The 13,776-nt window shown below is 39.0% G+C and overlaps 1 protein-coding gene across 5 annotated transcripts in view; it reads right to left on the bottom strand.

Annotated features, from left to right (window-relative positions):
- The window catches only part of CYRIB (CYFIP related Rac1 interactor B), an 88,065-nt gene that overhangs the window by 34,034 nt on the left and 40,255 nt on the right, over nt 1-13,776 (bottom strand). For all 5 annotated transcript variants that reach the window (XM_054167159.1, XM_054167158.1, XM_054167161.1 and 2 more), the window contains exon 2: nt 6,877-6,945. The gene's annotated coding sequence lies outside the window, so the exon portion shown is untranslated. The remainder of the gene's footprint in view (nt 1-6,876; nt 6,946-13,776) is intronic.

The raw sequence follows: 13,776 nt of genomic DNA, 5'->3' as shown, positions 1-13,776 counted from the left end.
ATTTTTCCATAACAAACCATTACTTTGGCATAGTGGAAATGGTAAAATGAATGATCATAACTGCCCCTTTTGCATCCTGACAAAGCTCTATATAGGAGGGAAAAAAACCCAACAACAAACAAAAAGCTACAAGTTCTAGACCAAGTAGAAGGGATTTTTCAACCAGACCATAAAGTTACATTTAAGTATTTTAAAATAAAGCTTTTTCACTTCCCAAAGCAAGTGAGAATAATAAGTGTTGAACAAGCAGAAGACAAAGACTTTCAAGAGGAAAAAAAGAAACTGAACATACCCTATCCTGGGAAGTTTGCAGCAATACTTATCCACTTGCAGTATAAAAACAGTAAGACAAGAACAAGTCAAAAGGGCTTTCCCATTTGACATTATTAGTAGTGTACTATCAGCTTTGAGCAACTCCAAGGCCCATAGCATTATTCAGCAGAACTTAAGCAGAGTTCTTCTTTCTTATAATCTAGATTTCTGTGGCCATGATAAATCACTTTTCTCATGTCATATGAACAGAAGAACTTGTATCATGAAAAGAAAGCCACCACAGAAGACAGTAAAAAGATGGTTTTAATGAGTTCTGACTACAATTCTTCAAGAGTATCAAAAACTGAGAGCTAAAGCCACAGTTAATGTTTCAATAGACAAAACTGCAAGATAAATTCAGACCCGAGATGATCACGCTACAGCTACTGAGATATCACAGACAGCATCTCTGCTTCTCTGAGAAAACAGATTTATTTCAAGGAACACAGATTAGCTTTCAAAAAGCCTGAAAGCCCTTCCTATGGAGCCCAATAGCAGTAAGTTTTGCCACATGGTTCTCAGACTTCAGGGCTGAGCCAGTTATAGGGAATACCTAAGCATTTCACGGGACGGGACGATTGGAAAAGACCTTTGAGATCATCGAGTCCAACCTATCACCCAACACTATCTAATCAACTAAACCATGGCACCAAGCACCCCATCCAGTCTCTTCCTAAACACCTCCAGTGATGGTGACTCCATCACCTCCTGGGCAGCCCATTCCAATGGCCAGTCACTCTTTCTGTGAAGAATTTATTCCTAACATCCATCCTAAACCTCCACTGGTGCAGCTTAAGACTGTGTCCTCTTGTTCTGGTGCTGGTTGCCTGGGAGAAGAGACCAACCCCCACCTGGCTACAACCTCCTTTCAGGTAGTTGTAGAGAGCAAGAATGTCTCCTCTGAGTTTTCTCTTCTCCAGGCTAATATCCTCCTCCTGAGGTCCCAAGCACTGCCTCACTAAGCAAGTGCCAGCATGAGCAACTCCTTCATAATTGCAAGTCATGCACAAACCAGGAGGCCACATAGTGCAAGAGCGACTCCATGACAGAGCCTTGGAACAAGCAGCAACTTCTACCAAGGACAGGGGACTTCTGCTGCAGCCAGCGTAACTGTCATATAGTGTGGTGTGGAGACTCTTGAAAAAGAATCCAGCTTGCCCAGGAACACCTTGCACTCCACCTACACACCCACATAGAAAGATCTGTAGTAACTCTTTCAGCTAAAATTATAAAAAGGAGGAGGGATGAAAAGAGAGAAGCTTTTCAGATCAGCTAAACAGTAACTTCCCAGTAAAAGAAGTTCAAGATTACCCTAATACAAAGAAAAACATAAGTACTTAGATGCCAGTAAAAACAATGAGTAGGAACACTCAAAACAATTATATCAATCACTAGCTGTCCAGAAAGGAAGAATCTCATCATGTTATTATGACCTCTGACACCAAATGTTTATTGGGTAAAATTTAAGTTGGAAACATGCACAAAAACTACAGAACACAGGGTAACAAACAGGACACTTAACATCTGAATCTCTAAGCCCAGCTCCTAGGGACTACTGTGTCTATCCAATAGCTCTGTTCAACAGTCAGGAAAAAAACAACACCCAAAAAACAGGAGCCATACAACAAGGTCTTGGAATTTAATGACACTAAATCTCAACAGCTGCACACTATTTTTGCTCAGTAATTTCCAAAACGAATTCCATGACAAGCCAAAAGGAGGCAAGTCTTATCAGGGGAAGTTCAGATGGGACATTAGGAAAAAGTTCTTCATTGAGACGGCTGGTCAGTCATTGGAACAAGCATCCTAAGGAAGTGGTCACAGCACCAAGCCTTTAAAGAGTTCAAAGAGGATCCGGACAATGCTCTTAGTCATATGATATAGTTTTAGGTAGTCCTGTGAGAAGCCAGGAATTGGCTGGATGATCCTGAATGGTCCCTTACAATTTGAGATAGTCTGTGATTCTGAAAAAATAAAACTTCAGGTGTGGTCAAGCAGTAAGCTCAATACTAACCAGATCTAAGGACTGCATGTTAACAGCCCCTAAAGAGTGAAAAAAAACCCCACCCACCACAAGAACCCAAACAAAACCCCAAAACACACAACACAAAAACAAAACCCCAAAACACAACAAAAGCAGCCTCTAGAAAACCTAGACATGTCCTTTAACAAGTATTTAAGTGTCCTTCTAACTCAGGAAGTGAAATAAGCAACATCTGACATTAACCTAATAGAACAGACCACATAAAATATAACACAAAAGCCCAGTCACCTATGTCAACAAGCACAGCTTTTCAGGTCAAATGTCTTTCTCATGAGAAAAGTTTACATATTTTTGCTGCTTTGTTTAAAAGTGTCTTTTGAAAAAGTCAAAACAACCCTTAAATTAATGTCTTTCATTTGAAAGCTCATTGGACAAACAAAATTAAACAGTTCATGCTGTCCTTAGCAATTATTTACAGGTGGAGAATAACAGCAGCTTTACCTTCATAAACAGAATCTGCAGAGCTATATTCTCAAACAGAACACAGTTTATTAAATGAGCATTAAACCAGATTCAAAACTCACTTCTTTTTAAACTTACTTTACTAACTGCTACAGTAGAATTACCACAAGTGAAAGGAGGATATTTAGGACAAGATCTATGCTGAATTCTGCAGGATTACAGTTAAAAAAACCACACAACTGTCACTAATCAATTGCAGATTACTACTATCTTCATTCATGGTTTTAAGCAATTTTATGTCCATTGTGGGAGAAAAGATGCCCCATTACATTGCATTACCACAGGTAAATTATTTATGTTCATTGCCAAAATGTTATTATTAGACTTCAAAAAACTCAAGATTGCACAAAAGCCTTTAGTCCCTGCATCTATTTCGACCAGCAACATTAAACAACTCCCAGCATAAAAAACAGCAAATAAATAGGAGACAGCAGAGTTTGGCCTACAAAACGGTCATGCCTTCCTCTTTTTTTTCTTCACTATGACCATTAATACAAAATAAATGCATGCTGGTAGAACATCAGTAACACGACCAGAATTTCTATCAAGGTATTTTATAGTGAGCATCAAAACCACACAAAGTGCTTAACCTCCACATACTAGGAATGATTTCACCAGACCCACTTTCACAAGAATGACAAATTAATTCAAGATGCTCTCCTGAATTGCAAGTAGAATTTATAGGCAAGCCTATAGCAATATATTTAAAGCAATGCTACCAAACAAGACTGTTTTTAACCTGTGGCACAAGTGGGAAGTAAAAGTGGTTTCAGTTGTCAGAAGGATGTTTATTTTCTTTCATGTATTTACAGTTTGTAGTTTCATTGTGATAAATAATTCTTCTACTCCTGATAGTTCCTACATTACCCTACTTTTGGTATCTGGTGGGCTCTGTGGTAAAAGCTTTTCAAGCTTCTCAGAAGCACTTTTAACTTCACCATTACACAGGTTTCTCCACATGAAAAAAATCCTTCTGAAAACACATTGAAAGATGCACATTTTTAACACCTATTTTCTTGTTTAACAGAGGAAACATTTAGCATTGAGCAGAACAAATCAGGACCTTGCTTTATACCTCTTGCAGCACATTGGACTTTATATATATATAAACTTCACAGACAGTCAAAACTATACATAAGTCTGTAACACATGCAATATGACCTTCCCCAACAATACCTCTTCTGAGTTAGGGCCTTCTTTTCTAACCTTTTGTAGGCACATGGGTACAGGGACAACTAGAAAAACCTTCCTGCTTTTAAGTTTAATATATATTGAGGGATTTTCACTAAAGACTGAAACTGTTACCAAAAGAGAATGTAAATATTCTCCCTGCAAGGAAGCAGAACACTTAAAGATGTCAGTCAGTCAAATACTACTCTTATAGGAGCTATACAAGTCACAACAAGGAGTTCTTAAGAAGAAAAAGGACAGGCATGCATTCGCTTCCACTTTGCAAACAATACTGAAGGTATGCTCATACTTATTGAAATTAGTACAAAATATCAAACTTGTTGATCCGTAAACACTGCAGTATCAGCGCTGGAACAGGAACTCCACAACATGTTAATCAGTTTGCTCAAAATGTCTCCCCCCCACCATTACAGGGAACAATCCTACATTGCACTAAGAGATTTTTGTATCTTCATGCATGCAGACCAATGTAAGCTGCATGTGAGAGATAAAACTATAAAATAAGGATGACTAATTACCAGAGATTATAGGCAAAAGCAGGAGATAATTATCAAGATCTTTTCTGAATGACTGATGACTTGGAAAAGTAATCTCATATTAGTAAGTTAACATGACAAAAAATAAAAGCTAACACAAGGAAAAACAGGGCAAAGATTAACATGTTTATGTTCTTCAGTGCCTGTGATAATGGACAGCTAAACCATCACAACCAAAAGAAACATCACCTGGATAAAATGGGCAATGTTTTACACAACCATTTGGACTACACCACACCAAGATGTAGCTGGCTTTACTTTTCTATCTTGACACCAATCATGCAAGACCCAGACACACTCTTCCCCACAGGAAGCAGTATCCATGTGTCACATTCTTTTTTCAGCATATTCCCAGAGTTGAGAGCCTGAACTAAGACATGGGTCAGGTCTAAATGTGGTAGAACTCAGCAGGCTCTCAGCTCATGTCCTCCCAGCTGAAAGTCAATGCTGCAAACAGTGAAATCAAGTTTGTGCAACAGTATCCGTGAGTTAAAAGGCATTTCTTGGTCTAAAAGGAAATGCTGAATTAAGACAAATATTTTATCACAGTTGTAGACAAAGAGCTACTTTCTAGAATTACTCAGTTTCAGTCAGCATGGCCATTCTGTTAAACACTCAGATGAGATGAGGGGATGGTGGAGTAGGAAGGGAAGCAGACAGAGAATCCCTCACTGCTAGGCTAATGAGGTTTTCAATTTTCTGTACAGGGCAAGATATGCACTCAAATTTAGCGGCAGACAGACATTGTTTATTCACATCATATATGATCAGAAGAACCCAAAGGATTAGTCTAAAAATTGCTATCAGATAATTACAATGTGGTTCAAAACTTGTGTTGATAATACACTGCTTTGGTACTTCAAATTCTGACATACTGTACGCCACTGTACTGTAAATTGAGACACACTTTCAAATGGGGTATTTGGAAAGGGTCTCATACATATTTCAGGAGCTATTTTACAGTGAGGCAACAAAGCTTTTGAAGTTATCGCTCAAAAAAATAACTGCTATACAAGCCATCTTCATATTAAAATCCCCACTAAAGAGTGAAAACAATGTTTAGCTATGTAATTTCTGACAGGTGCACATTATTGACCTTTATAAGCCTTCAAAACTCCCTATTATTAATCTAGGGTTGGAAGAGTAACAGAATAAAGTATTATAATACTGGCTGTGAATGCTGGTTATTAGCAACAGCTACACAACCCAAATTCATAAAGTTACCCTCATTTGCTTGTAAAATTTAGCAAATTCACTGGCATGTGAAGATTAAAGGTCTGTAAGCATTTGGTTTATAAAAGCTTAATGCCTCCTTACTGGCTAGGATGCTTCTCCGCATGTTCCTTCTTAGACTTAGCTGCTGACTCCCCTAAGACAAGTTTATTTAGCTGAGCACTCAAATGGTAGCAGTCAACAGAAGGATAGGTTTCAAGCTTTATAAAGGGTATATAGTAAGTTATAAACATAGAGGAAAATCAAATGCAGGTTTAGCTTATGACTTTGTGGATGTCTCTCCCCATACCAAAGACCGCAAATTCATTTACAACATTAAGCATTTGAGAAGCAAGCTGCAGATGCGGTACCTACTGTCAACCTGCACATGATTTTGCTACGTCAAGACATATTCAGATGTCCTAAATTCTTATGTTTCTTTGTGAGTGCCTTGCTCAACAACTTATGGGTTGGTCAACTGCTAATAAGCAGTCATAGCACTTCACTGTTTATCCTTTTAACATTCTAAACCTACAGTCTACAGATGACTTTAAATGTCTGTGAATTATGATATTATCATATATTATTTTCAGTGAAAGCTGTGCCTCAAAAAAACCCACAGAAAAATAACAAGCACCCAGACACTCAAATTAGCATGCTCGGCCATGTTCAGCTTTTGGCTTCTAGACTAGGTTTTGTTACAGTTTCTTTCATTTAATTTTTTTTTTCCTGGTCTCTCCAGGCTCTGAAGCAGCAGATTTGAAGTTTCAGTGTTTGCACTGTCACACTTCAAACAGCCTTTATATAGTAAGAAGTACAGACACATTGTATTAGTTTCAATGGAAAAAGCAAATAGACAATGCTTAACATCCCACTACAGAAAAAAGGCTAGTCTTTGTCTCCTACTGAGAGACTGGGAACTTACTTTCTTTGTATTCCAATTTAAATACCTACATGTTATCTACTGCTACTGAAGCTTTCATCTGGTAAGATAAAGTTAATTAAAAAAAAAAAATAATATTCTATTAACTACTTCTTGTTTTCAATAGATCCAAATAATTTGTGATCCAAAAAACAAAGAAATATTCTACAAGCAAAGGCACCCAAGGAAACATTTACCGTGGTCTTGTGGTCTTAACGGAGAACTCCCTTCCTCAGATTATTGATGCAGCAGCTCGTCTTCAAAACCTGACCAAAGAGAAGAATCCCATTAAACATAAACAATACACAATATCTCAATTACATAAGCCAGTGACAGGGGTAAATCAAATTTAATCCTGCAGTGCCAAGGAGCCTACATAACTCTTTAAGAATGCAAATAAACCATGCTAATTTCAAAAACACTTGTGATTTTATGCAAATGGAGAGGCGTCCTTAAAAACTCTTCTGTGAGTCAGTAAGGCAATTAGCTATCCATGATCACAAGCATCAGAAATAGAGCACTGCATCTCAGTGAAGTTGCACATTGCTACAGCACACACACAAAAATTGAAAAAAATAGAGCATTACATCTCTGCATTATGGAGCCAAGTTACACACAGTTGCAGTAGAAAAAAGTAGGTCTCAGTTCAGGTTTTATTTATAGTGTCATATATATATTGCGCACAAGGAAAAAAAGCTTCATTGCTACCGTTTTCATCAGGTAAAGACAAATTCGGCCAGTGTTGTGTTTTGCCCTTCTGACCTTACTCTAGGATTACTTAAGATTTCCTGCCTCAAAATTAAGTTTCTGGTTTAGAAAAGAAGTATTTGTATGGTCAGATAGCACAGCATTTCCTACAGAAATGTGGCACTGAGGTCTAGTGCAGGCGTTCAAAGAGTGCTTAAGTTCATTTTGAGTAAGTTTATATAGCAAACAGTCTATCTTTTTAGTACAGTAACTGGACAGTGAACTAGCCAAAACTGGCACCCTTCTATTGTGGTAAAGGTTTATAAGGCTATTCCACTTCGGGTTTTCTAGGCTGCTTGCGATTCATTAATTTTGGCTCACTTAAACACTGGAGAATTATCACTTAACCACTCTCCAGTAAAATTACAGCTGCTCCTACTTCAGGTACTGTTCCAGGTACCAGAATCCACCCCATCAATATGCCTCTTCTCATGTTTTTTTCTAAAGAGTGATCTTCACATTTTGTACTACAATTCTCACTCTGCTTGTAAAATCAAGCACATTCTACAATGCATCTGATTTTAGTACAAACTTGGTTTAGAAGTATAAAAATTCCTGTCATGTCATTGAAGATCCAGCTGAACAGGCATGCACTATTCAGTGTTAATTTGTATTTAATCAGCTATCCCCAGCTCCTCTTACATCAGGTAATCCTGATTAACAAGCATTTAACAAAAAATTATGCTGCTTTTCAGTGGAATTTTTTTTTATCACAAAGGTCACAGTATTACTGATTTGTCCCAGGTCAGGAGGGTGGAGGGAAGGGGAAGAACTAAACAGTATTAATGTTGGGGAATGATTTTTGTCACAGTGAAAATTATCTTCAAGTGATACCACCTATTCCCTCTTCCCCCCTCCACAAAAGAAAAATTTTCACCCTTGAAGAGCACAGCTAGAAGTGGACAAGGTAAGGGCTCTGAGTTACTATGAGTTACACTGTGCAGAGAGGCACTGTCGCTGTCTATAGCCTGGTGAACAAGAGCTAAAGTCTTACTGGCTGAGTGACCGTTTATGCAACTGCAGCATGTGCCATTTCCTTCGACATGCTCAACAAAAATACTTCCTTCTACCCTGCTATGCTGCTATATGAAAAGCCTCCTATCAGTACCAGAGAACAGATTTATTTTTTTAACCATGATCAATCATTTCATTAAATAGAAAAGTTACCTAACAATTCAATTGGACCAATGCAGCTATCATCACATTGCTAAATTCAAATGTACCTGAAGTAGCATGCAAGACTCTTTGACTGAAAGCAATATCTAAACCTGCTGGAGACTTTCTGCCCCTTCAGTCCCACGCTGCTTTGCACCACCCTCTCTCCTGGCTGCTCAGCACCTCCCATTCTGTAGTTCTTGCTGAAACCTCATTCCTCAGACTGGCCTTTCGGATGAAAAATGGGAACAAGCACCAGCAGCTGCAGTTGGGTAGCAATTCTGGGTAAGAAAAATTCATCTGTAAGAAGAGCAGTGGGTACAATGGACTGGAGGGATCATGAAAACACCTACATGCAGAGGAACTGTCATATGCTAGTGCCAGGCAAAGAATAAATTCTGGTGAGACAGAAGGAACTGGAGAGGAAAAGAGGCTGCTGTCCAGGCATGTTGGCCAGGAGCAGCTGGGCAGCAGTGTACCTCAAAAAGGCAGGAAAGCTGGCATCTTAGTTTTCAGTCAGTATCTTTAAAAACTAACTTCTTTACTTCAATAAACCTTTGTGGAGTAAATTTACACTCTTCTTTGACAGACTAAAGAGAATAGCAGGTGAACAACAAGAGTAAGCTCATTCTCAGAAGATATCCTTGCTTGCCCTCCTCACACTTGGTATAGCTTTGTAGGAGGAGTTCAAAAGAAGGAAGCAGACAATAAACCTACTTGTTCCTGGTTACTTAGGGACACTTCATATTCACGTAAGCAACCATCCCTTACTTCATTAGTTTTGTCACTTAAAGGGAAGGTGGATTTCAACTCTGAAGCACAGCACCTCATTAAACCTTGTTCCCCATATGAAATTCATGCTTAAGGAAACTACTAATCATAAAGATGCAAAGAGCCTTCTGTGAATCAGAGGGTTCATTTTCCTATTGCACACGTTTCAACAGGCAGAACCTCAGCTACTGCTTCCCAAGCCTGTAAGTTCTGTACTCATCTGAGCTAGGAACTTACCATAAGTAGGTTTTCAGCCTCTGCCACTCACAGCCCAGTAAACCCTTGGAGTCAGCTAGCAGGTAAAGGGATGACTCAGGGCTGACATGCAGAAGGAAATGGAGGTCAAAGCATTTCCTGAAACTCTGCACAAAACCTGGACTGCTGACCCAATAACCTGCACTCCAGTTCTCTGCCTTGCTTCAGTCAGCCACTCACCTCCAAGGACACTAACGAAGTTATTGACATCTTGGGTGGCCTGAGATGCCATTGCATAACTTACACAGCATCTTCAAAAGCCCAGAGAAACGCAGATTCCATAGGTTAATATGGAGATTACTTCAACTCAAAAGCTTTGTCTAGACTGTATTTAGGAAAAACTCCACCTAGCCTGTATACCCAACACTGTTGTACAGATAAGAACTCACACTTCAGAAGTTTTGACTATCATCAGATCATTTCTTACCTCCAAGTCCTCACTCACCCAACTTCTCAGAGCTCCAGAATATGCCTATGTTTACCATAAATGCAGAAGCATGCAGCTCTGGAGTAAAAAAAAAACAACCCTGAAACTGTCAAATATCTATTCCATTTAACCATACAGCTAGCATATTCCTCCGTTTCAAAGACAAGGATGGAAGCATAACTGTAATGATAGCAATCATATGAATACTCTGCTGTAAGACATGCTATTTAACTACAGGCAGAGTATATTTGAGGCAGGACTTAAAAAGAACACCACCAGTATTTTATTCAGCTTCCCTTTAAAACAGAGCTACTCAAGTTCTCAAAGTGACTCACAAAAGGAAGAGATTATGATATGATCTCCAGATTAGTTATGGAACAGGTTTTCATAGCAGGGTGAAAAGGGCAGGTACACAGAGTTACATGCAGACTACAATGGGAGTAAACTTTACCTACTACTGCTGTGATGACATTCTCAATGCAGTCCAGGACTGATGACAAATTTAAGTTTTTCACAGTATCACTAAGGTTGGAAAAGACCTCAAAGATCATCAAGTCCAACCTGTCACCACAGACCTCATGACTAGACCATGGCACCAATACCCTCTTGAACACCTCCAGGGATGGTTTTATCTTGTAACTTATTAAGAAGCTGTTCAGAAATGTGTCCTCCTTACAAAAACTCTCATAATTGTGGCAGCCATATGTCAAGAACAAGTAACTGATACATACGCTTTCATGTGCAAACTTTTAGCCATAAAGATTTCTTCATTCTGAAGTACAGATGTCACGTATCTTTTGACCCTAGGTCTCAGTTAATGTCTGATCCTTGAATGCACAACATCTCACCAGGGAACTGAATTATATTGCAGAGACCAGGAATTAACTCACAGAATGAACATCAGACCAGTCCTAATTTTACTACTCTCTACAGAGGCACAATAAAAGAAGGTCCCTGTGTGACCAAAACCAGCATGCCAGTAGGACTGTTTTTAAAGAAGCTGCTTTCACTGTTAAAGTTGTGTGCAATCTACGTGGAGTCCCTCAGTAAATTAAGGCTTGTAGTGAGGGGATAGAAGTTGCATATCCCAAGAACAGTTTCAGATTTCCATCCAACAAAGATCTATTGGAAGCAAAAACTAAAGGCAAAGACTTCCCCACTTCATAAAAATTCACTCTCACCCCGTTTTGCTTTGCTTAGTCTGTCCTGGATCCATCCCTTAAATGCCTACTCATGAAGTATCCCAGCTTCAGCTGAGCAAGGTACCAGCCTGGCTCACAAGTAGATCCTGAATTCAAAACTCCTCAGAAGTCAGAGTTAGGTTCCCCTTATGCTATCATGCCAACGAGTCTACCACTTAAAAACCTCTGAAGTGGTAGGTGAAGGAGAAATGCTATGAAGCTCTAGATCTGAATAGTGGGTCAATATATCCTTTTCTCTCCCCTGTTTCCTAATCAGCTGGATTTAGACAAGCTTGTTATCTAGTCCACAGAGAAGCAGGCATTACTTTCAGCTCTTAGAGAAAGTTAGGTACTGTAAACATGGCTATCTGATGTATAAATAGTTTAAGCTCTTAGCTTAAACAGTCTGAATGATCTTTTTAGGATTCAATATTTAGTTAAAAGAAGAAAAAATACAAAAATACTGCAGAGCTTATGTTTGAGACCTTAAGTAGGGCTCAGAAGGTTGTCTGCAGACTACAGTCAGCCTTTACATCTGCTTCTCACTGGAGAGACATTAAAGGCAAGTGGTCTCCTACTTCTGTCCAGAAAATCTGATACATTTTAAGCCATTCCTATACTCCCATATCCTCCCATTTACATCTGAGACAGCACAAGATCTTTGTTCGAAGTGTACTCACAGATGCCATCATCTCCAGAGGCGTTTTTCCTATGTTTAATGTGTCTGCTACAATCTCAGCCAAAACAGGAGCACAACAATCTTTCTATATTACCTTGTATTTGGAGTAACAAAGAAAGCATTTATGAACAAGCCTTGTATTTTCCTCCCAAAGTGAAATAACAAACACCAACATTCAAACAGCCACATACATGTTCTAGAGACTGCAACAAGGGAGTCAGTTCATGTTTTTCAAATCAAACTTTACTGTGGAACAGCAGTTAAGCTGAAAAAAAAAAAAAAAACCACCCAAAAAAACCCCAACCCCACCACCCAAAAAAAACCCCCAAACAACAAAAAAAAACACTCACAAGCCAACAAAAACCCAGCACCCTACTTCTGTTTAGAGACTTGTCACACTGAAAAGCTTTTTTCACTACTATAATGCTAGAAAGACTTGAAGACCAGCAGATTCTGATGTATTGTTTTTCATTAAGAAATACAGCAACAAAACTGAAGCCAAAACCAGACAGGAAGCAAAGGCATTGTATACATAAAATTCCCATAACATAAAAGCTTACACTGTAGAGCCATGCCCAGTGTAATTCTGGTAGACATGAAGTTGATACACATAAGTAAAACTCCAACAACAAAACATGCATATATAGCAGCTTCCCATCATCCACTTACCATTAAGTATGCAAGGATACAAGCATATGCAAGAGGAATAACATGAGTATAAGCACTGCACATACCTGCAGACACTGAGACGAAGCCCTAGGACCAGGAATTTCAAGAGTAATAAAATTACAGAGATAAATGGTAGTAATAAGTGCAACTACACTTGAAATGAAGGTGCCTGGCTTCTGCAATCTCCGAACTTAGATCAGAGACTCCAACTGTGAAATGCTTTCAAACCAAGAGTTGCTCTGCTGGTGGAGCACGCTTCAGGCTGCTCCTTCATGAGAAGCCCACAGGGCCCTTACAACATCATGCAACCAAAGCATATATAGGCAGCGCCACATACAAGGTTTATCTTAACAAAACGAGAGGCAGCGACTCCTGAGGTCTTCAGAAGTATAGTATTTGGAAAAGCTACATGAATTGTATAACAGAAGCCCAGAAGCAAGCTCCAGCTCGACAGGAAGCATAAACTGAAGCATGTGCACATGCACCATAGATGCATGCCTTCTAGGAAGACACTGGTTCTATCATGGGGTACTGTAGTACTCATCTATTTGAAGATGATGATTCAGTGCCTACAGAGCTGTAGAAGGACAATTCATTGCCTACAGGGTGTGTGTTTGGTTTAGTGCAGATCCAGAGATTAACTGAACACCACATGTGTGTCTGGCTGATGACAGGAAAAGGCTACAAACAGAAACAATTAAGACTACTCAGAGAAGTTAGATTATCTACTCTAAAAAAAACCTGATTCAAGCCTTCTTGGCATCAGATTCACTCGGTGAAACTAAAGAAATCTCACCTCTGTTCTAAGTCATCTCAGAATTGAAGCTAGTTCACTTTCATAAAGAGTTTAGTTCAAGGCTTATCATGCCTAGCATGGGCTAGAATAAACATTGCCTACTATGGAATTACTTGCATTGACATTCATGAACTTAAGCAATTTATTACAGCCATCCTTGTGTGGTAAAGACACTGCCAAAGAATGGGATGATTTATAGGTGTTCTTACAGCACAACCTCCTATAGTAGGAACTTTCCAACACAGCAGACATTTGCCAGCAGTCTCTGAATATTGGAATATGACAAAAAACAAGAGAGGGGAAGACTTACATAGCAATAAATCTCATTAATAAAGATATGCTTGTCACTGTGGCTAAACAAGAAAATTACTTTAGTCTTATGGCACTGTCATAAACATCACAGAAAACATACTACAG

The sequence above is a fragment of the Dryobates pubescens genome, chromosome 14 (assembly GCF_014839835.1).
Source record: "Dryobates pubescens isolate bDryPub1 chromosome 14, bDryPub1.pri, whole genome shotgun sequence".
NCBI classification, from domain to species: domain Eukaryota; kingdom Metazoa; phylum Chordata; class Aves; order Piciformes; family Picidae; genus Dryobates; species Dryobates pubescens.
This window is presented reverse-complemented; position numbering and strand designations above follow the sequence as displayed.